Genomic DNA, 23,473 nt, shown 5'->3' with positions numbered 1-23,473 from the left:
TACTGAAGTCCATATAGATCACATCTACTGCTCTGCCCTCATCAATCTTCTTTGTTACTTCTTCAAAAAACTCAATCAAGTTTGTGAGACATGATTTCCCATGCACAAAACCATGTTGACTATCCCTAATCAGTCCTTGCCTTTCCAAATACATGTACATCCTGTCCCTCAGGATTCCCTCCAACAATTTGCCCATCACTGAGGTCAGGCTCACCGGTCTATAGTTCCCTGGCTTGTCCTTACCACCTTTCTTAAATAGTGGCACCATGTTTGCCAACCTCTAGTCTTCCGGCACCTCATATTTGACTATCGATGATACAAATATCTTAGGAAGAAGCCCAGCGATCACTTCTCTGGCTTCCCACAGAGTTCTCGGGTACACCTGATCAGGTCCTGGGGATTTATCCACCTTTAACTGTTTCGAGACATCCAGCACTCCCTCCTCTGTAATCTGGGCATTTTGCAAGATGTTACCATCTATTTGCCTACAGTCTATATCTTCCATATCCTTTTCCACAGTGATTACTGATGCAAAATATTCATTTAGTATCTTCCCCATTTTCTGTGGCTCCATACAAAGGCCGCCTTGCTGATCTTTGAGGGGCCCTATTCTCTCCCTAGTTACTTTTTTGTCCTTAATGTATTTGTAAAAACCCTTTGGATTCTCCCTAATTCTATTTGCCAAAGCTATCTCATGTTCCCTTTTTGCCCTCCTGATTTCCCTCTTAAGTATACTCCTACTTCCTTCATACTTTTTTAAGGATTCACTTGATCTATCCTGTCTATACCTGACAAATGCTCCCTTCTTTTTCTTAACCAAACCCTCAATTTCTTTAATCATCCAGCATTCCCTCTACCTACCAGCCTTCCCTTTCACCCTGACAGGAATATACTTTCTCTGGATTCTTGTTATCTCATTTCTGAAGGCTTCCCATTTTCCAGCCGTCCCTTTACCTAATTTGTTGTACTTACTGTTCACAATGTTGTCTTCCCCACATTGTGAAATGTGGGGGAACAGTTTGAAACCTCATGACAGTAACAACAAAAGTAAATGTTTGGAGATGGTGGAGGATTTGTGGGACTGACATACATCACTATAACCTTGACGAATGTCCTTGGGAACAGAGTTGCTTTCTTGTTTAGCTGTTCATTGGTGTCCATTACAGCCTTAGGGCCTGACTCCAACCTGTCCTCACCTCTCTGAATGAAAACATGGCAGGTGGAACCCTGCGGGTTCAGGATCTTTAACAGCTCCTGTCCTTCTTCCTGATGTAGATTTCCATTTTCTCCAGATTCCATGAATCCCCTTTCTCACATCATCTCAAATCATCATTTCTAATTTTCCCAAGTCTGATGAAAGGGCATACAGCTGAATCATTACCTCTGTTTCTTTCTCCACGGATGCTACCAGACCTATTGAGTTTCTCAAGCACTTCCTGTGGTTTTATTTCAGATTTCCAGCATTCACAGGGTTTTGGTTTTTGTGCAAAGGAAGAGGAGGAGTCATGTTCCTGTGTTATCCTATCACACTGTATTTCTCCAACTCCCTTTTGAAAATTGCTCTGAAATCGTCTTTCAGGCAGTGTATTCCAGATCAAAGTAACTCGTTATATTGATAAAATTGCTCACCTCCCCTCTGGTACTTTATCAAGTTATTGTATTTGACCGAGATCCAAGAAATAATGACATGCCGCATGGAGTCGTGAACTAGACAAAGACAGCTGGAGGGAGTTGCAGACTTCACTCAAACATCTTGGAGCTCCTGGATGATATGAAGACCATTAACACAGGATTGGACTGTGTCCAAGAACTCCTGGAGGATGAGGATTCTTCAGCCTTTAGTCTGGCCAGTCTGCTTGTTGTTTTCTGGGAATATTAGGAATACTGCAATAAGATTATCAGAGGCTTAATAGGGTTAACATAGAAAAACAATGTTTCCACTTTTGTGTGCCAGAAATATAATGATTAATGTCAGGAGAAACTTCTTTTCCACAGGAGAATTTGGAGGATTGATGGGCCAAATGGCCTGCGTACACACTGTAGGGATTCTATGATCTCATCTGAAAGATGACATCTATAACAGAGTGTTCTCTCTCAGTTCTGCGCAGGGCAATTACTTTCAAATCTGGGAATACATTTCCTACCAAATCCTCACAGAAATAAAAATAAAAGTTGCTGGAAAAGCTCAGCAGGTCTGGCATCATCTGTGAGAGAAATTAGAGTTGAATGACCCTTCCTCAGAACCTTTGTCTAAATGGAACAAATGAGTTAAAGAAAATACCTTATCAAATCTCAAAGACTCAGGCATAACCGGGGCCCATGCAGTACCCATCGCCACTCCCTGATTTGAAGAAATTGAGGGAGTTAAAAGAGAAGTTGTTCAGAGTGAGGATGAGCTTGGCCAGGCAGAGAAGGCTGATGATGCATACGGATGGTTCAGGCCTTTCTTCCCCGAAAATGCGAGAGTCCTGAGACTATCCTGATGGGGTGCATTTTGGGAAGGAAAATCAGGGCAGTACTTATACATTTAGTGGTAAGGTCCTGGGGAGTGTTGCTGAACAAACAGACCTTGGAGTGCAGGTTCATAGTTCCTTGAAAGTGGAGTCCCAGGTTGATAAGATAGTGTAGAAGGCATTTTGTATGCTTTCGTTTATTGGACAGTGCATTGAGTATGGGAGTTGGGAGGTCATGTTGCAGCTGTACAGGACTTTGATTTGGCCACTTGTGGATTACTGTGTGCAATTCTGGTCTCCTTGCTATCAGAAGGATGTTGTGAAACCTGAAAGGGTTCAGAAAAGATGTACAAGGATGTTGCCAAGGTTGAAGACTGAATAGGCTGGGGCTGTTTTCCCTGGAGCATCAAAGGCAGAGGGGTGACCTTATAAAGGTTTATAAAATCATGAAGGGCACAGATAGGGTAAATAGAAAGGTATTTTCCCTGGGGTGGGGGAGTCCAAAATGAGAGGGCATAGGTTTAGGGTGAAATGGGAAAGAAAAGAGACCTAAGGGACAACTTTTTCATGCAGAGGGTGGTACATGTATGGAATGAGCTGCCAGAGGAAGTGGTGGAGGCTGGTACAATTACAGCATTTAAAAGGCATCTGGTTGTGCATATGTATAGGAAGGGTTTAGAGATAATGGGGCCGGATGCTGGCAAATGGGATTGAATTAATTTGGGATATCTGATCAGCTTAGATGAATTGGACCAAAGGGACTGTTTCTATGCTGTACATCTCTATGATTCTGTGGTGAAATTGAGGTGGCTGAAGCACCTGAACTGGAAATTCTGAAACTCACATTAAGTGTCAGAGGTATTGGGAATGCAAGTGGGAAGAGACTGGATAAGGGGAGAAAAAAATCGAGTTGAGGTAGGAAGTGATGAATTGTGTGAGGCAGGAGCAGGCAGAAATAATGGGTCTGCTTGAGGAGTCCTGTTTGTGGATTTTGGGAAGGATGTAAAGTGAGCTGTGCGGGATTAGGGGACTATGAGCACGGAGGTAGTGAGGGATGAGATCACCAGATGAAATAAGATTAGAGACCATTATTGGCACAATGGCCTGGTGATCTATGATGGGGTCATAGTCCGGGAGAAATAGGAGGAGGTACGCAGTCTCCATAATGTAGAGGTCAATACGCCAGACAACAACAGTAGTACCCTTGTCGGCTGGTTTAATTACAAAGTCAGGATTGAATCAATCTTAAATTGATATTTCAGTGATGACTCTCCAATTAGTGGAAATTATTCCTCTGAAACCTTTCCCTTCAAAATTAAAAAACTTCATTATTTCTGTATTATGTTAGAAAATGTAACCTTCTGGGTTTCACTTTCTGATCAGTCTCACTGCATTGCAGTTATTTGATGAGTATTAATACTTGATGAGTATTAATATTTGATGCAAACACTTTACTGAGGAGAGAACAAAGTAACTCTTATCAAATGATCCACTGTTGGGGAAAGACTATGATCAGATTGGAATCAGTGAACTGACATTTTACATCTTCTCTTTCTGTTTGACTTTACAGCCTCATCTAATCACATATGACAGGTTGCAGAGCAGAAACTAACAACTTGTGCAGCTGAGTTCATATATAAAAGCCTGAGGACAAACTAAGCTGAAAATTCACACTGATGCCAGGCATCTGATCTAGCTGGTTTCTCTTACTGTTAATGCAACACATTTTACAACAAGATGTTTGATTTTATTAAATTCAATCCTTCAACATTCTCTGCATTGATCTGTCACAGGATAAGTATTGTCAAGGCCACGGTTTATGACCCTTTCCAGCCTGAGAAGGTTGGTGATGAACTGTCATCTTGAACCATTGCACCAGTGATTTTGACAAAGGGACTGGGTCCAATACAGACTAGACAGGACAGCAGTCACAGTTCCCTTCCCTCAGGTATATAATTCACTTCAATCAATAATCTAGAGAATTTTATCACTGTTACCAATTTATTCAAACTGAATTCTAATTCTCAACCCGTCACTGTGGGACTTGAACTCATTTCTCTGGATTATATAGTCATAAAGTCATACACCATAGAAACAGACCCTTTGGTCCAACTCGTCCATGCCGACCAGATATCTTAAATTAATCTAGTCCCACTTGCCAGCACCCGGTCCATATCCCTCTAAACCCTTCCTATTCATATACCCATCCAGATGGCTTTTAAATGTTGTAATTGTACCAGCCTCCACCACCTCCTCTGGCAGCTCGTTCTATACACGTACCACCCTCTGGGTGAAAATGTTGCCCCTTAGGTCCCTTTTAAATCTTGACCCTCTCACCTTAAACCTATACCCTCAAATTTTGGACTCCCCTATGCTGGGAAAAATACTTTGTTTATTTACCCTATCCATGTTCCTTATGATTTTATAAACTTCTATAAGGTCACCCCTCAGTCTCGGACGTTCCAGGGAAAACAGCCCCAGCCTGTTCAGCCTCTCCCTATAGCTCAAACCCTCCAGCCCTGGAAACATCCTTGTAAATCTTTTCTGAACTCTTTCATGTTTAAGAACATCTTTCCTGTACTGGCCCAGGATTTTGCATTAATAATCGAGTAAAGTGACAAACAGCCAAGAACACCCTGGGTTGATGCTGGACATTCTGCTTAAGCCACTGCTCTCCCTAACATTCCTGCACAATGCTGGCCATTGACCATGGTCCAGCCAGTAGCCCAGCAAACAATGGGGTAGTAACACTACCAACTTCTGTTCAACAAAATCTAAAAATCTCTCGCATATAAACTCCTGAACAATCTCCTTTTCAATGTCACAACTCCTGCCAATGTTCCCTTTAATTAATTTTTTTTGGCAATAAGTGCTCACAGGATGTGGATGCTGCTGGCTGGCGAGCAAGTATTGCCCAACCCTAGTTGCCTCTTGAGAAGGTAGTGGTGAGCTGTCATGTTGAATCACTGCAGCCAATGTGCTGTAGGTGGACCTGCAATGCTCTTAGAGAGGGAATTCCAGATTTTGACCCAGCAACAGTGAAGGAATGGCAATATATTCCTAAGTCAGGATGATGGTTGGCTTGGAGGGGAGCTTGCAGGTGATGGCGTTCCCATGTATCTGCTGCTCTTGTCCTTCTCGATGGAAGTGGTCATGGGTTTGGAAGGTGTGTCCTCCAATCATAGAGGAAAAAGATCTTAAACATTCTCCTGAGAACTGCTTTCAAATAGATACCACAGATCCATGAAGATTCAGTAGAAACATCTCAGTGAGACATAGGGAGGCCTACTCTGGGTGATCAGAAATCGATTTCTATCAATCAAATCAGCAGCAACTAGAGGACGCTTCTGCTCTTCCTTTGCTCCTGCCCTTTCCAAGACCCTGTTCTCCAGCCAGTTCCCCTCATGCTCACTTTGTGCTCGTCAAATGGGCAGAGTCTGCACTGAGAAGCAAGGAGGGCTACCTCACTGATCACTGTCCCTCTTTCTGTAAATGCATTTTCAAACTACTTTGATAAATAGGACCTTCATATTGAGTGTTATGAATAAAGTTTCAGGAGTCTGTGATTGAAAATCCATTTGAATACCTTAAAGTTTGCCCAAGGAGGAAGCAAAGACATATCTCCCTGTTAGCATACTTACTGCTTTTATAGGACAGTAATTCTCAGTGAGTTCCTCCCATTTCATTCAATACAGCTCATTGTGTTGATGAATAATTTGGCTTCATCTCCAGTTACTGCCCCATCAATCTTATGAATAAATAGTCTATTAGGAAGAAGTGATACTCTATCAATTACAGTGGGATGAAAGCACAATAGCAAATGAATATTAGTTACAATGAAAACAAATAGTAAATAGGCAGCTTACTTGTGAGCTACTGTCTAAAGGCTATGCCTGACTTCCGTTGTATATAATCTGCATTGAGTAGTGGTTGAATTTTCAATTAAATCTGCATATCACACTTTCAAATTTTCTTTGAAAAACATCACTTTGAAAGACACACCAGTCTGTCTTGAAAATATTTTCTTATATATTCATTCCACTGATCTCACTGTCTTTATTCACTTTTTCCTTAAGCTCAAACCCACTTTAGCTAACTCAGAGCCTCCCCTTAGGTTCCCAGCCCTCTGCCAAACTGGTTTAAAGTACACCAACAATGCTAGCAAAACCACCCGCTGAATATTGGTCCTGTCACTGTTTGGGTGAAGATCATCCATCTTGAATGGGTCCCACCTTCCCCAGAAATGGTCCCAATTATTCAGAAATCTAAAAACTTCCCTCCAATATTCTTCGCCAGTCACATATTAAACTGCTTATTAAATATTAATCCAGAGATTACTACCTTTGAAGCATTGGCTATCAATCTGGCTCCTGACTCCCTAAATTCAACCTTCAGGATCTCATCTCTCTTATGTCCCCCCCAGTGCTCTGCAACCGCTCAGTAATCTACAGGATCCTTGCACCAGGGAGGCACCACACCATCCTGTTGTCACTAAAGCAGCTGCAGAACTGCCTCTCTGTTTTCTTAACAATTGAGTCTCTTATCAGTATAGTCCTAACCGCCTTTTCCTCCCACTGTGCAGCTCAGTGTCATGCGGTGCTGTGGGATTAGCTTTGGTTGCAATTCCCTGAGGCATTATCACGGTCACTAGAATTTAGCACAGAGTACTGGTTGACTATTGGGATGGCCTTAGGTGACTCCTGCATTGCCTGCCTCATATTATGCTTGCATGCAGTGGTCACCCATACGCTATCTGCCTGCACCCTTTTATAATCTGGGGTGACCATCATCTTGTACACACTATCCAAGTAACTCTCATTCTCCTGCATGCTCCTCAGTATCTCCAGACCTCGCTCAAACTCCATAACTGGTGCTCAAGTTAGAGGTATTGAAAGCAGCTCTGGCACATGTAGTGCTGATCGATGAATTTAAAATACAGATGGAGGATAAAGTAAAATCCAATCCCAGTGTCTTGTGCTTAAACCAAGGAGCTGAAAATGTGTTGCTGGAAAAGCGCAGCAGGTCAGGCAGCATCCAAGGAACAGGAGAATCGACGTTTCGGGCATAAGCCTTTCTTCAGTTCCTGAAGAAGGGCTTATGCCCGAAACGTCGATTCTCCTGTTCCTTGGATGCTGCCTGACCTGCTGCGCTTTTCCAGCAACACATTTTCAGCTCTGATCTCCAGCATCTGCAGTCCTCACTTTCTCCTTAAACCAAGGAGACTACAATGAAATGAGGGAGGAGCTGTCTAAGGTAGACTGGAAGCAAAGACTATATGGTGGGACAATTGGGAAAGAGTGGAGGCCTTTCAAAGCAATTTTTCAGTGTTCAGTGAAAAAGGAAATGGGAAAATCAGCCATGGATAACTAAGGAAATAAAGGAGGGTATCAAATTAAAAGTAAATGCTACAAATTGGCAAAAATTAGTGGGAAATAAGGGGAGTGGAAATCTTTAAAGGTCAACAGAAAGCTACAAAAAAAAGCTATGAAAAACAAGAAAGATGGATTATGAGAATAAACTAGCTCAGAATATTTAAAAAATCGCAAAAGTTTCTGTAAATATATAAAACGAAAAAGAGTGGCTAAGGTAAACACTGGTCCATTTGAGATGAGTAGGGTGATTTAATAACAGGAAATGAGGAAATGGTCAAGGTGTTGAACAGGTATTCTGTGTTAGTTTTCACAGTGGAAGACACAAATAATGTGACAATAATTGATGACAAAGAGGCTATGACAAGTGAGGACCTAGAAACTATTATCATTAAAGAGGTAGTATAGGGCAACTGGGCAAGCTAATGGGGAGATAGCAGATGCAGTCAGGGTATTTTACCAAAATTTGGTGAACTCTGGGGAGGTTCCGGCAGATTGGAAGACAGCAACTGTAACGCCACTGTTTAAGAAAGGGGGTAGAATGTACTCGGCAAGATGGTGGTGATTCTGTAGAACTATTGTGGACAGCTCTGCCTAACAGCCAAGGCATACTGGTGCTTTTTGCCATTCCTGGCCAATTTATGTGGTGGAATTATTAGTTTAAAACCTTACAGAACATATATTTGTTAACACTTGGGTGTGGGAAGGAGGCCAACGGGAAAAGGAACAAGGAAACAGCAGCAGGGAGGACATTCCCCTGCAGCACCTACCCACCAGGGACTGCAGCAGTAGCAGCCTCTCCTGACCACCACCCTCCGGCCCCCTCCCGGCCCCCTCCCAGGGACTCACAGGAATTGGCTGCAGCGCTGGAGAGACTTACCTTGAAATTTGTGGCAGTGATGGAGGAGATCTGTGGGGAGATTCGTGCCCAGGTACAACCTATTGCATCCATGCTGCAGAAGCATGAGCAGAAGATCCAGGGCCTCGGGGAGAGGCTGAAGGAGGTGGAGGGTCGAACTAAAGTTTCGGAAGCTGCGATGGAGTCCTCATCCAGTCGGATCCAGGTGCTGGAGCGAGAGGTGCGGGCCTTGCGAAACCATATCAACGACCTCGAAAATCGAGGGCGGAGGATAAATCTCCGAATTATTGGGCTTCCTGAAGGTGAGGAATGTGAGCAGTCAGTCAGCTTCTTTGAAAACTGGCTGCTGAAGTTTTTGGGCCTTCACATCGAGTCCAGCAGGCTGCAGATTGAAAGGGCGTATCGGGTTACGGTGCACAGGTCAGGCCTGGTGCAGCGCCCCCGCCCGGTCCTAGTGCACTTCCACTCATATAAGGACAAGCAAAAAGTCATAGAAGCTTCCAGATCCCTGGGAAAAGATCCGCAGGCGCTGCTGTACAAGGGGTCAAAAATCATGTTTTTCCAGGATTTCTCCGCAGCTGTAATTCAAAAGAGGAAGTCCTTCGATGAAGTTAAAAAGAGGCTGAGGAACCTGGGCATCCAGTACTCCATGAACATAGAACATAGAAGAATACAGCGCAGTACAGGCCCTTTGGCCCTCGATGTTGCGCCGATCCAAGCCCACCTAACCTATACTAACCCACTATCCTCCATATACCTATCCAATGCCCGCTTAAATGCCCATAAAGAGGGAGAGTCCACCACTGCTACTGGCAAGGCATTCCATGAACTGACGACTCGCTGAGTGAAGAACCTACCCCAACTTCAGTCCTATATCTACCCCCCCCACCTTAATTTATAGCTATGCCCTCTTGTAATACCCGACTCCATACGCGGAAAAAGGTTCACACTGTCAACCCTATCTAACCCCCTAATCATCTTGTACACCTCAATCAAGTCACCCCTAAACCTTCCTTTCTCTAATGAAAACAGCCCCAAGTGTCTCAATCTTTCCTCATACGATCTTCCTTCCATACCAGGCAACATCCTGGTAAACCTCCTCTGCACCCGTTCCAGTGCCTCCACATCCTTCCTATAGTATGGCAACCAAAACTGCACACAATATTCCAGATGCGGCCGCACCAGAGTCTTATACAACTGCATCATGACCTCAGGACTCCGGAACCCAATTCCTCTACCAATAAAAGCCAGTACGCCATATGCCTTCCTCACCGCACTATTTACCTGGGTGGCAACTTTCAGAGATCTGTGTACATGGACACCAAGATCCCTCTGCTCATCCACACTACCAAGTATAAGGGCGCAGGCTCAGAGGGCCGATGTGTCTACTCATGCACTGTGTAGATCTTTGTGGTAAACCTCCCTCCGACTTTCCACATCAAACACTGGTATGACAGGGTTCGTGTATATTTGGATATTAAGTGAGGCTTCTTCGACATGGTCCTCATCAAACTCTCCCAGGACAGTTACGAGATCGTGTTAGATACAGATAATACCTTCCTGACACTATCCCCATCAAATAATATGTGATATGAATAAAACGGCGTTGGATGCAGTAGCCTACCATGGGGAACCTTATCAAACACCTTACTAAAATCCATATATACCACATCTACTGCTTTCCCCTCATCAACCTCCTTCGTCACCTTTTCAAAGAATTCAATAAGGTTTGTGAGGCACGACCTGCCCTTCACAAAACCATGCTGACTATCCTTGATCACATTATTCCTATCCAGATGTGCATAAATCCTATCCCTTACAATTCTCTCTAAGACTTTGCCCACAACAGAAGAGATACCCCGCAGTACTTCGTTTCAGCCACAAGGACTCGATTTATACATTTGACTCAGCGGATAAAGCTAAAAACTTTGTGGACACTTTAAAATAGACGGATTGGCCTGAAGAATACGGTTAATGTTTGTTCTCTTTTCTATCTTTCCCCATGTTTTCCCTTTTTTTTATTCCTTTCTTTCTCCCTAACAATTTCCTTTTTCAAAAGGGGGAAAGACTTTGGAATAAGTTGTTCCTATTTTTTTAATAACTGGATTTTCTGATGGGAAATTTTGTGGATGTTCTTTGTTGTCTCTACCCCTTTTTTTTGTTTGTTCTGTTTCTCTTTTAGTCACAAGTCAGGGTGACATGAAGCCAGAGATGGGTGGAGTGCTCATCCTGACTTGGTCTTTTAATTAAGGATCATCGCCTTGATTTTTTTCTGGCCTAAGGCTGGGGCACAGTCCGGGTTTGAAGGAGCTGTGAAGGAGGGGATGGGTAGGGTGAGTGCCCCTATGGGCAGGGGAAGGGTCTTCCATTCAAGGTTTTATAGTTGGTTTTCTTTGTAGTTTTTTTGGTAGTAATAGTTGTTTGTAGTTATGATATATAGTTTTTCGATTCTATGAGTCTTTATTTACTTATGCTCGGCGCTTTGTAAGCAGGGCTCTCCCTCTGAGGGGGTTCAAGGGTCTCTGAAAGGGGATATGGCTAAGTGTCTTATTAAATGGTGCACCTGGAACATTGAGGGAAGTCATTCGCCTGTTAAAAGGAAAAAAAGTGCTTTCTAGACTTAAGAGGGAAAGGGTTGATATCGCTTTGTTGCAGGAAACCCATCTTGATGATGGGGAACACCTGAAATTACAACAGGGCGGTTATGACCAGGTATTCTTTTCATCCTTTACTATTAAAAGTAGGGGAGTTGCGGTACTTATCCAGAATTATCTTCCGTTCACATTATTAGAGCAGCTGAAAGATGAGCAGGGACGGTTTGTGATACTTATAACCCTCGGTAAAAATAATGACTGCAGATGCTGGAAACCGGTTTCTGGATGAGAATGGTGCTGGAAAAGCACAGCAGTTCAGGCAGCATCCGAGGGTACTTAAAACCCTGATACATGGGGAGGAATATGACATTTTAAACGTCTACTGTCCTCTGGCACATCCCCTCAAATTTTTGATTAGTGCTTTCTCTAAGTTGAGTGCTTTTGGAACACGGCACATTATTATGGGGGGGGGGGGGAGATTTTAATTATCTTTTGGATCCGACAGTGGACAGGATGCCCTTGTTGGCCCCCAACTATTTCTTCGCAGGCCAAGCAGGTGGTTGACTTATGCGAGGAGTTGCGGCTGGTGGATATTTGGAAATGTCTTCACACTACTGTCAGGGACTTCACCTTTTTTTCAAACCCACATAAATGTCACACGAGGATTGACCGCTTTCTGACTCCCTCAGCCCTTCTGGATTCGATTATGGGTTGTAAAATTGGGAATATAGCTATCTCTGATCATGCGGTTAAGGCCAAGAACGAGGGGTTAGGTTTGTGGCACTGGCGTTTGGACCCTTTTCTCCTTAAGGATTCCAAATTTGTGGAATACTTTTTGAAGGAGTTTCAGGAATTCTTGACTATCAACTCAGGCACGGCCAGTAGTCTGTCCATACTATGGGAGACTGCTAAGGCCTTTGCTAGGGGATTAGCTATTTCCTATTCGGCTAGCCAGAAATGACAGAAGGAGGAACAACAGCGTCTACTTGAGACGTGGTTGAAAGCCGTGGAGGCAGCACACTTTGCGTGGTCTTCGGTGACTAAGCTACAGCGGATCACGGATGCCTTGAATTCAATACTGACACAAAACGCCAAGAAAGAACTTGCTTTTGCTAGACAAAAGCTCTTCGAATATGGGGATGGGCCAGGGAAGTATTTAGCGTACCTGACTAGGAAAAAGCGTGCTCCCCAATCCATTACTGCAATCAGAGACAGCGCCGGGGTCCTTACATACGATATTAAAAAGACTAATGAGACTTTTCAGAGCTTTTATTCTGAATTGTAATGGTCTGAAGGTTGCGAGGCCAGGAGGGCTAAAATGGAGGCCTTTTTTAAGAACCTGGACCTCCCAGGGATAACCTTGGTACAGGCCTCTCTCCTTAATGCCCTCTTGACAGTTCAGCAAATACAGGAGATAGCTAGGCAACTTCAGAGTGGGAAAGTGCCTGGACCTGATGGTCTCCCGGGAGAGGTTTATAAGGAGTTTATAGGGATTCTGTCAGGGCCGATGTTGGAGATGTACAATCACTCCTATATGCATGAACGCCTACCACCATCTTTGAGAGAAGCTAATATTTCCTTAATTCTTAATAAGGGGAAGGTTCCTGAGGATTGTGCCTCATACAGGCCCATCTCTCTATTAAATTCAGCTTTCAAGATTCTGTCCAAGATCCTGGCGCTGAGATTGGAAAGGGTGTTGCCCCATATTATTAAAGAGGACCACACAGGCTTCATTAGGAGCCATTGGTCCTCTAATAATATTAGAAGGTTGCTGAATGTGGTCCATTTTCAGGGGTTGGTGATTTTCTTAGATGCAGAGAAAGCATTTGACCGGGTGGAATGGCCGTATCTTTTTTATGTCTTAGAACAGTTTGGGTTGGGTGGAGTCTTTGCTAGGTGGGTGGAGGTTTTATATAGGTAAAAACGAGGACTGCAGATGTTGGAAACCTGAGTCTGGATTAGAGTGATGCTGGAAAAGCACAGCAGTTCAGGCAGCATCCAGGAGCAGGAAAATCGTTGTTTCCGGCAAAAGTCCTTCATCAGGAATGACTCTAGAGGCAGGGAGCCTGCAGAGTGGAGAGATAAATGAGATGGGGGTGGGAGTGGGGAGAAAGTAGCATAGAGTACAATGGGTGAATGGGGGTGGGGATGGAGGTGATAGGTCAGAAAGGAGGGTGGAGTGGATAGCTGGAAAGGAAGATTGGCAGGTAGGCCCGGTCATGGGGACGGTGCTGAGCTGGAGGTTGGAACTGGGGTAAGGTGGGGGGAGGGGAAATGAGGAAATTGGTGAAGTTCACATTGATAGCCTGGGGTTGAAGTGTTCCGAGGAGGAAGACAAGGCGTTCTTCCTCCAGGCGTCGGGTGGTGAGGGAGTGGCAGTGGAGGAGGCCCAGGACCTGCATGTCCTCGGCAGAGTGGGAGGGGGAATTGAAATGTTGGGCCACAGGACGGTGGGGTTTATTGGTGCGGGTGTTCTGGAGATGTTCCCCAAAGCGCTCTGCAAGGAGGCATCTAGTCTCCCCAATGTAGAGGAGACCTGATCGGGAGCAACGGATACAATAAATGACATTGGTGGATGTGCAGGTAAAACTTTGATGGATGTGGACCCCTCGACCATGATCCCACCCCCCCACCATCAAACCATCATCTCCCAGACCATACAGAACCTCATCACCTCAGGAGATCTCCCACCCACAGCTTCCAGCCTCATAGTCCGGAAACCCTGCACAGCCCAGTTCTACTTCCTTCCCAAGATCCACAAGCCTGACCACCCTGGCCGACCCATTGCCTCAGCATGTTCCTGCCCCACTGAACTCATCTCTACCTACTTCGACACTGTCCTATCCCCCCTAGTCCAGAAACTCCCCACATATGTTCGAGACACCACCCATGCCGTCCACCTCCTCCAAGACTTCCATTTTCCCGGCCCCCAACGCCTCATCTTCACCATAGATATCCAATCCCTCTACACCTCCATCTGCCATGACCAGGGCCTCCAAGCCCTCTGTTTCTTCCTCTCCTGACGTCCACACTAGTACCCTTCCACTGATACTCTCATTCATTTGACTGAACTGATCCTCATCCGAAACAATTTCTCCTTTAAATCCTCCCACTTCCTCCAGACCAAAGGGGTAGCCATGGGCACCCGTATGGGCCCCAGCTATGCCTGCCTCTTTGTTGGCTATGGATTAGTGGTTCTGGAAGAGCACAGCAGTTCAGGCAGCATCCAAGGAGCAGCGAAATCGATGTTTCGGGCAAAAGAGAATAAAGCTGATGAAGGACTTTTGCCCGAAACATCAATTTCGCTGCTCCTTGGATGCTGCCTGAACTGCTGTGCTCTTCCAGCACCACTAATCCAGAATCCGATTTCCAACATCTGCAGTCATTGTTTTTATCTCTTTGTTGGCTATGTAGAATAGTCCATCTTCTGTAGTTACACTGGCACCACTCCCCACCTCTTCCTCCGCTACATTAATGAGTGCATCGGTGCCACCTAGTGCTCCTGCGAGGAGGTTGAGCAATTCATCAACTTCACCAACAATTCCACCCCGACCTTAAATTCACCTGGACCATCTCTGACACCTCCTTCCCCTTTCTGGACCTCTTTATCTCCATTAATGACGACCGACTTGTCACCGACATTTTTTACAAACTCACCGACTCCCACAGCTACCTGGATTACACCTCTTCCCACCCTACCTCCTGCAAAAATGCCATCCTGTATTCCCAATTCCTCCGCCTCTGCCATATCTGCTCCCAGGAGGACCAGTCCCACCACAGAACACACCAGATGGCCTCCTTCTTTAGGGACCGCAATTTCCCTTCCCACTTGATTAAAGAGGCCCTCCAACGCATCTCGTCCACATCCCGCACCTCCGCCCTCAGACCCCACCCCTCCAACCGTAACAAAGACAGAACCCCCCCTTGGTGCTCACCTTCCACCCTACCAAAGGCATAGCCTCCAATTTTGCAAACCGAATCATCTGCCAACATTTCCACCACTTCCAAACGGACCCCACCACCAGGGATATATTTCCCTCCCCACCCCTTTCCGCCTTCCACAAAGACCGTTCCCTCCATGACTACCTGGTCAGGTCCACACCTTCCAACAACCCACCCTCCCGTCCTGGCACCTTTCCCTGCCACCGCAGGAATTGCAAAACCTGCGCCCACACCTCCTCCCTCACCTCCATCCAAGGCCCTAAAGGAGCCTTCCACATCCATCAAAGTTTTACCTGCACATCCACCAATATCATTTATTCCATCCGTTGCTTCCGATGTGGTCTCCTCTACATTGGGGAGACTGGACGGCTCTTAGCAGAGCACTTTAGGGAACATTTCCTGGACACCCGCACCAATCAGCCCCACCACCCTGTGGCCCAACATTTCAACTCCCCCTCCCACTCTACAGAGAACATGCAGGTCCTGGGCCTCCTCCACCACCACTCCCTCACCACCCGATGGCTGGAGGAAGAATGCCTCATTTTCCGCCTCAGAACACTTCAACCCCAGGGTATCAATGTGAACTTCACCAGTTTCCTCATTTCCCCTCGCCCCACCTCACCCCAGTTCCAACCTTCCAGCTCAGCACTGTCCCCATGACCTGTCCTACCTGCCTATCTTCCTTTCCACCTATCCACTCCACCCTCCTCTCTAACCTATCACCTTCATCCCCACCCCCATTCACCTATTGTACTCTATGCTACTTTTTCCCCATCTCCACCCAGTCTCATTTATCTCTCCACCCTGCAGGCTCCCTGCCTCTATTCCTGATGAAGGGCTTTTGCCCGAAATGTCGATTTTCCTGCTCCTCGGATGCTGCTTGAACTGCTGTGCTTTTCCAGCACCACTCTAATCCAGACGGAGGTTTTATATTGCCACCCTCTGGGAATTTTAGGATTGGTAGGGGTAGTCGGCAAGGCTGCCCTCTCTCACCGTTGTTGTTTACGTTGGTGATAGAACCGCTGGGAGAGGCCATTCGTCAGAATGTCCACATAATCGCTCCGGAAGAGGGATTGAGGGCACACAAGATTACACTGTATGCGGATAATGTCCTTCTGTTTTTATCGAATCCGATCACCTCCGTATCCCATTTGATACAATGTATCAATTCATTTGGGTCTATTTCAGGAAATAAGATTAACTTTGCAAAATCGGAGGTTATGCCTTTGGGGAACCTTAAGGATGTGCCAGAAGTTGAAGGTGGCCCTAAGTTCCCTTTTAAGTGGTCACGAGCAGGGTCCGATACCTAGGCATTTTTATTACCCCCAAGTTTGATCTGTTATTCCGGACTAATGTTGCTCACTTGCTCGACAGTATTAGGCGAGATCTCCAGAGATGGAAGGCTCTTCCAATTACATGACTGGGCCAAATATCTCTCATTAAGATGAATGTTCTTCCTCGTTTGCTTTATCCCATGTGCATACTCCCTATAATATTTCCCAGGTCAACGCTGCAGGAGCTTTTGGGATGGTTTGACTCCGTTGTCTGGCATCGTGGGCGGCCCCTCATCAAACTTACTAAATTGCAGCTGCCTCAAGGAGGGGGAGAAGTTGATCCCAGACATCAGGAGGTTTCAATTGAGTTCCCTGCTGTCCTTTGTCTGCGATTGGGTAGGTAACGATTCAAACTCAATATGGCTGGATATTGAGGCCTCCCAAGCAAAGTGTCCTCTTATTAACCTGTTGTTCATGGATAAGATGAGGACAGTTATGGACCACTGCCGGAACTCCATTGTCATTAGTACAGTCAGGGTATGGAGGGCGATGCGTCAGAGTGAGAATTGTTTATCCAAGACTTCGCCACTTACACCTATAGTTGGCATGCCAGGGTTCCGACCAGGGATGATGGACTCAGGGTTCAAACTATGGGCAATGAGAGGAGTTTCTAGTTTGGGAGACTTGTTTGAGGGGGAGGTTACGATGTCTTTTGAGCAACTAAGCTGCAAATACGGGTTACCCAGCAGAGATCTTTTCCGTTTTTTTCAGGTTAGGGATTTCATCCAGAAGAAGACTACACTTCTCACTGAGCCCTATAAGCCCGATACAGAGAGGCTGTTGCTATGTTCCACAAGCACCCTTTCAGTGCCCTCTATTGCCTGCTGGGGGGCAGGGCCTGGCAGGATATTAACCGGTTATGTGAGGTCTGGGAGCAAGAGCTGGGAGTGGAGATCTCTTCTGAAACATGGGAGAACATATGGGAGAATACTCGAAAGGTCTCAGTCTGTAACAGGACATGCGCAACACAGTTAAAAGTTCTGCACAGGGCTCATCTGGCACCAAACCATCTGGCGAATTTTAAAAAAGGAGCATCTTCAGTGTGCCCCAAATGTAAAATAAGTGTAGGTACTCTTACCCATTTCTTCTGGACATGCCACAGGCTCCTTGTTTATTGGAGCGCTGAGGCGAGAGAGATAGGGAGGGTATTGTGGACTGAAGTCAAAGTAGACTCGATATCTCTCCTCTTAGGTCTACCGAATTTACCATCTTTAGACGGGCATGGGAGGAAACTAATTAATATTCTTGCATACTGTGCATAGAAGAATATTCTGATGAATTGTGTGTCTGAGAACCCACCGGGCTTGCTGGAATGGCAGGAATTAATTATGGAGCACATTCCCTTGGACTTTTTTACAAACATGGTGCACCACACAACAGACAATTTTTATAAGACATGGCAGCCCTACTTGAGTTATTTGGAAATTGATTTATCAGTTGTCTTAACTATGGCGTTTGTTTAACCAGGATAGTTAGATTTGTCAAGCCCTGGGCCCTGGAGGGGGTCTCCTGAGTTAATACGAGTATATGTACAAATCTCCTGTTCCTTTGTTTGGGAGCTTTGCGCCGAGCATCGCTGTTCTGTATTTTGTGTTTATTTTTGGTATTGCTTTGCATAGTGTTAGGGTTGGTTTTGTATTATAGGGTAGGTTAATAGTTAGTAGACAGTAGTTGTATTGTAATTTGTGTTTTTTTTTCTTTTTATTAAACTGATATTTGTTGTTGATAGTATTTTTCAATAATTTTATATGTTTGTAAAGTTAAAAAAATTGCTGATAAATATATTTACAAAAAAAAAGAAAGGAGGTAGACAAGATGGGTAATTATAGACCTATTAAGTTTCACTTCTTTTCTGGGAAAAATGTTTGAATCTCTCATTAAGGAAGAAATAGCAAGACATCTGGTTAAAATTATCCCATTGGGCAGAAGCAGTTTGGGTTCATGAAAGGTAGGTTTAACTAATGTACTGGAATTCTTTAAGGACATTATGAACACAGTGGACAATGGGAAACTGATGCATGTGGTGCATCTGGATTTTCAGAAGGCATCTGAAAAGGGTATCGCACAAAAGGCTGCTGCATAAAATAAAGATGCACAGTATTATGGGTAATGTATTAGCACGGATAGAAGATCGTTTAGCTAACAGAAGCCAGAAGTGGGATAAATGGGTGTTTTTCTGGTTGTTGATCAGTGGCTAGTGGGGTATGCCTCAGGGATCAATGTTGGGACCACAATTGTTTACAATTTATACAGATGATATAGGGTTGAGGACCAGGTGTGGGGTATCAAAGTTCTCAGATGACACTAAAGTGAGTGGGTAGAGCAAAATGTGCAGAGGACATTAGAAATCTGTAGATAAGTTAAGTGAGTGGGCACAGGTCTGGCAGATGGAGTACAATGTTGGTAAATGTGAGGTCATGCATTTTGGTAGGAATAACAACAAAATGGACTATTATTTAAATGGTGAAAAGTTGCAGCATGCTGCTGTGCAGAGGGACCTGGGTATCCTTGTGCATGAATCACTAAACCTTGGTTGACAGGTACAACAGGTAATTAGGAAAGCAAATGGAATATTGTCCTTCATTGCAAGAGGGATGGAGTTAAAAACCAGATTATGTTGCAGCTATATAGGATGCTGGTGTAGCCACACCTGGAGTACTGTGTACAGTTTTGGTCTCCTTACTTGAGAAAGGATGGACTGACACTGGAAAGGGTGCAGAGGAGGTTCACTAGGTTAATTCTGGAATTGAGGGGGGTTGGTTTATGAGGAGAGACTGAGTAGATTGGGACTGTACTCACTGGAACTTAGAAGAATGAGAGGGGAATCTTCTAGAAACATATAAAATTATGAAAGGAATAGGTAAGATAGAAACAGGGAGATTGTTTCCACTGGTGGGTGAAACTAGAACAAGACAGCATAGCCTCAACATTGGTTGGGGGGGGGCAGACTTAGGACTCTTAGAACAGCTTGTGCTGGAGCCTACCAGGGAGAAAGCAATTCTGGATCTGGTGTTGTGCAACGAACCGGATATGATCAGGGACCTCGAAGTAAATGAACCATTAGGAGGTAATGACCACAATACAATAAGCTTTAATCTGCAGTTTGAAAGGGAGAGGGTAGAATCGGAAGTGAGAATATTTCAGTTGAATAAGGGGAACTGTAGAGCTATGAGGGAGGAGGTGGCCAAAGTTCAATGGTGCAATATCCGAGCAGGGATGGCAGTGGAACAACAATTGCAGGTATTTCTGGGTATAATGCAGAAGGTGCAGGATCAGTTCATTCCAAAAGAAAGAAAAATCCTAAGGGGAGGCAGGGGTGGCCGTGACTGATGAGGGAAGGACCATATAAAGACAAAAGGGAAAAAGTATAACATAGCAAAGATGAGTGGGAAATCGAAGGACTGGGAAGCTTTTAAAGAATAACAGAGGATTACGAAAAAGGAAATACGCAAAGAAAAAATAAGGTACAAAGGTAACTGGCCAAAAATATAAAGGAGGATAGTAAAGGCTTTTTTAGGTATGTGAAAAGAAAAAAAATCGTTAAGACTAAAATTGGACCTTGAAGACAGAAACGGGTGAATTTATTACAGAGAACAAAGAAGTGGCAGAAGAGTTGAGTTGGTACTTTAGATCTGTCTTCACTGGGGAAGACACAAGCAATCTCCCAGATGTAATAGTGGCTGAAGGACCTGAACTGAAGGGAATTTAGGCAGGAAATGGTGCTGGAGAGACTGTTAGGTCTGAAGGCTGATAAGTCCCTGGGACCTGATGGTCTACATCCCAGGGTACTGAAGGAGGTGGCTCTAGAAATCGTGGATGCATTGGTGATCATTTTCCAATGTTCTATAGATTCAGGATCAGTTCCTGCGGATTAGAGGGTGGCTAATGTTGTCCCACTTTTTAAGAAAGGAGGGAGAGAGAAAACAGAGAATTATAGACCAGTTAGCCTGACCTTAGTGGTGGGAAAAACGCTGGAGTCAATTGTAAAGGACGAAATTACGACACATCTGGATAGTAGTAACAGGATAGGTCAGAGTCAGCATGGATTTATGAAGGGGACATCATGCTTGACTAATCTTCTGGAACTTTGAGGATGTAACTCTGAAGATGGACGAGGGAGATCCAGTGGATGTAGTATACCTGGACTTTCAGAAAGCCTTTGATTAAAGTCCCACATAGGAGGTTAGTGAGCAAAATTAGGGCACATGGTATTAGGGGCAAAATACTGACTTGGATCGAAAATTGGTTGGCTAACAGGAAACAAAAAGTAGTGATAAATGGCTCCCTTTCGGAATGGCAGGCGGTGACCAGTGGTGTGCCGCAGGGATCAGGGATCAATGTACATTAATGATATAGATGAAGGTATTAAAAGTAATATTAGCAAATTTGCTGATGACACAAAGCTGGGTGTACAACGAGATCTAGGAGTTCTTGTACATCAGTCAATGAAAGCAAGCATGCAGGTACAGCAGACAGTGAAGAAGGCTAATAGCATGCTGGCCTTCATAACAAGAGGGATTGAGTATAGAAGCAAAGAGGTCCTTCTGCAGCTGTACAGGGCCCTGGTGAGACCACACCTGGAGTATTGTGCGCAGTTCTGGTCTCCAAATTTGAGGAAAGACATTCTGGCTTTTGAGGGAGTGCAGCGTAGGTTCACGAGGTCAATCCCCGGAATGGTGGGACTATCTTACGCTGAAAGATTGGAGCGACTGGGCTTGTATACGCTTGAGTTTAGAAGGCTGAGAGGGGATCTGATTGAGACGTATAAGGTTATTAAAGGACACTCTCGAGGCAGGAAGCATGTTTCCGCTGATGGGTGAGTCCCGAACCAGAGGACACAATTTAAAAATAAGGGGTAGGCCACTTAGAACAGAGTTGAGGAGAAACTTCTTCACCCAGATAGTGGTGGGTGTATGGAATGCTCTGCCCCAGAGGGCAGTGGGGACCAAGTCTCTGGATACTTTCAAGAAAGAGTTAGATAGAGCTCTTAAGGATAGTGGTATCAGGGGTTATGGGGATAAGGGAGGAACAGGATACTGATTGAGGATCACCAGCCATGATCATAATGAATGGTGGTGCAGGCTCGAAGGGCAGAATGGCCTACTCCTGCACCTATTGTCTAAGTTGAGGAGGAACTTCATCTCCCAAAGGATTGAGATTCTGCGGAATTCCCTGCCCAGTGAACCTGGTGAGGCTTCCCCCTTGAATGTTCTTAAGGCAAAGATAGATTGATTGTTGAACAGTAAAGAAATTAAGGGTTATGGTGAGCAGGTGGGTAAGTGGAGCTGAGTCCACAAAAAGATCAGCCATGATCTTATTGAATGGCAGAACTGGCTCGATGGGCCAGATGGCCTACTCCTGCTTCTTTTCTTATCTTCACAGGATATGTGCGCTGCTGGCTGGATCAGCATTTATTGCCCACCTCTAATTGCCCAGAATAGAGTTAAGAGTTGACTACATTGCTGAGAGTCTGGAGTCACATGGAGGACAGACCAGGTGAGAATGGCAGTTTCCTTCCTTCCAGGAAGGATATCAATGAACCAGATGGGTCTTTCTAAAATTGATAATGGTTTCACACTAAATTCTAGATTTTTATTAAATTTAAATGCTACTATAGTTAAGGGTACAGCACAATCTGGAGTGCATGTCTTCAGTACTTTTGTCAGTTGTCAGGGCACATAGCGTTTGCAGTTTTTAGTGCTTCCAACAATTTCTTGATATCACGTGGAGTAAATCAAATTGGTTGAAGACTGGCATCTGTGATATTAGGGACCACTGGAGGAGACTGAGATCCATCATCCACTGGCACTTCTGGTTGAAGATTGCTGTGAAAACTTCATAGAACATTACAGCGGAGTTACAGGTCCTTCGGCCCTCGATGTTGCGCTAACCTGTGAAACCAATCTGAAGCCCATCTAACCTACACTATGACTATTTAAATGCCTTTAAAATTGGTTTCTTCTTACTACAGTTGCATGAGGATGTTCCACGCCCCTACTACTCTGAGTAAAGAAACTACCTCTGACATCTGTCCTATATCTATTACCCCTCAATTTAAAGCTATGTCCCCTCGTGCCAGCCATCACCATCTGAGGAAAAATGCTCTCATTGTCCACCCTATCTAGCCCTCTGATTATATTATGTCTCAATTAAGTCACCTCTTAACCTTCTTCTCTCTAACGAAAACTGCCTCAAGTCCCTCAGCCTTTACTCATAAGACCTTCGCTCCATAGCTTCAGCCTTCTCTAATGTACAATGTGCTGAGCTCTTCCACCATTGACGATCAGGATATTTGTGGAGCCTCGTCCTCCAGTGAGTTGTTTAAATGGCCAACATTATTCACGACTGGATGTGGCAGGTCTGCAGAGTTTAGATCTGATAAGTTGGTTGTGGATTGGGATCACCTAGTAATTATACCACTTGCTGCTTATACTGTTTGACACACAAGTAATTCTGTTTGTAGCATCACCAGGGTGACATCTCACTTTTAGGTATATCTGGTGCTGCTCCTGCACACTCCATTAAACCAGGGTTGATCCCCTGACTAAATGGTAACAGTTGAGTATTTTCTAATTTTCTCGTGGGATGTGGGTGTTGCTGGCTGGCCAGCCAGCACTTATTGCCTGTCCCTGATGCATGTACCAGGGCATGAGGTTGTGGATTGTGTTGGGAGTATGATACTGCTGCTGCTGATAGTCCACAGAGCCTCATGGATGCAGAGGAGAGCAAAACCCATACTCTTACAAGGGATGTGGAAGGGCCAACTCTTAATCAGAGAGCGTGACTGACTGGACGTGCTGATCCAGGCACGTTTTACCCTGATTGCTATTTTCTTCCTCGCTGCTTTCTGGATATTGAAAGAAAAAAACTTGAAGTGGGTAATCAGACACGATCGACTTGAATGGTGGAGCAAGGTTGATAG

Source organism: Chiloscyllium plagiosum, chromosome 19, assembly GCF_004010195.1.
Source record: "Chiloscyllium plagiosum isolate BGI_BamShark_2017 chromosome 19, ASM401019v2, whole genome shotgun sequence".
Classification (NCBI taxonomy): Eukaryota; Metazoa; Chordata; class Chondrichthyes; order Orectolobiformes; family Hemiscylliidae; genus Chiloscyllium; species Chiloscyllium plagiosum.
This window is presented reverse-complemented; position numbering follows the sequence as displayed.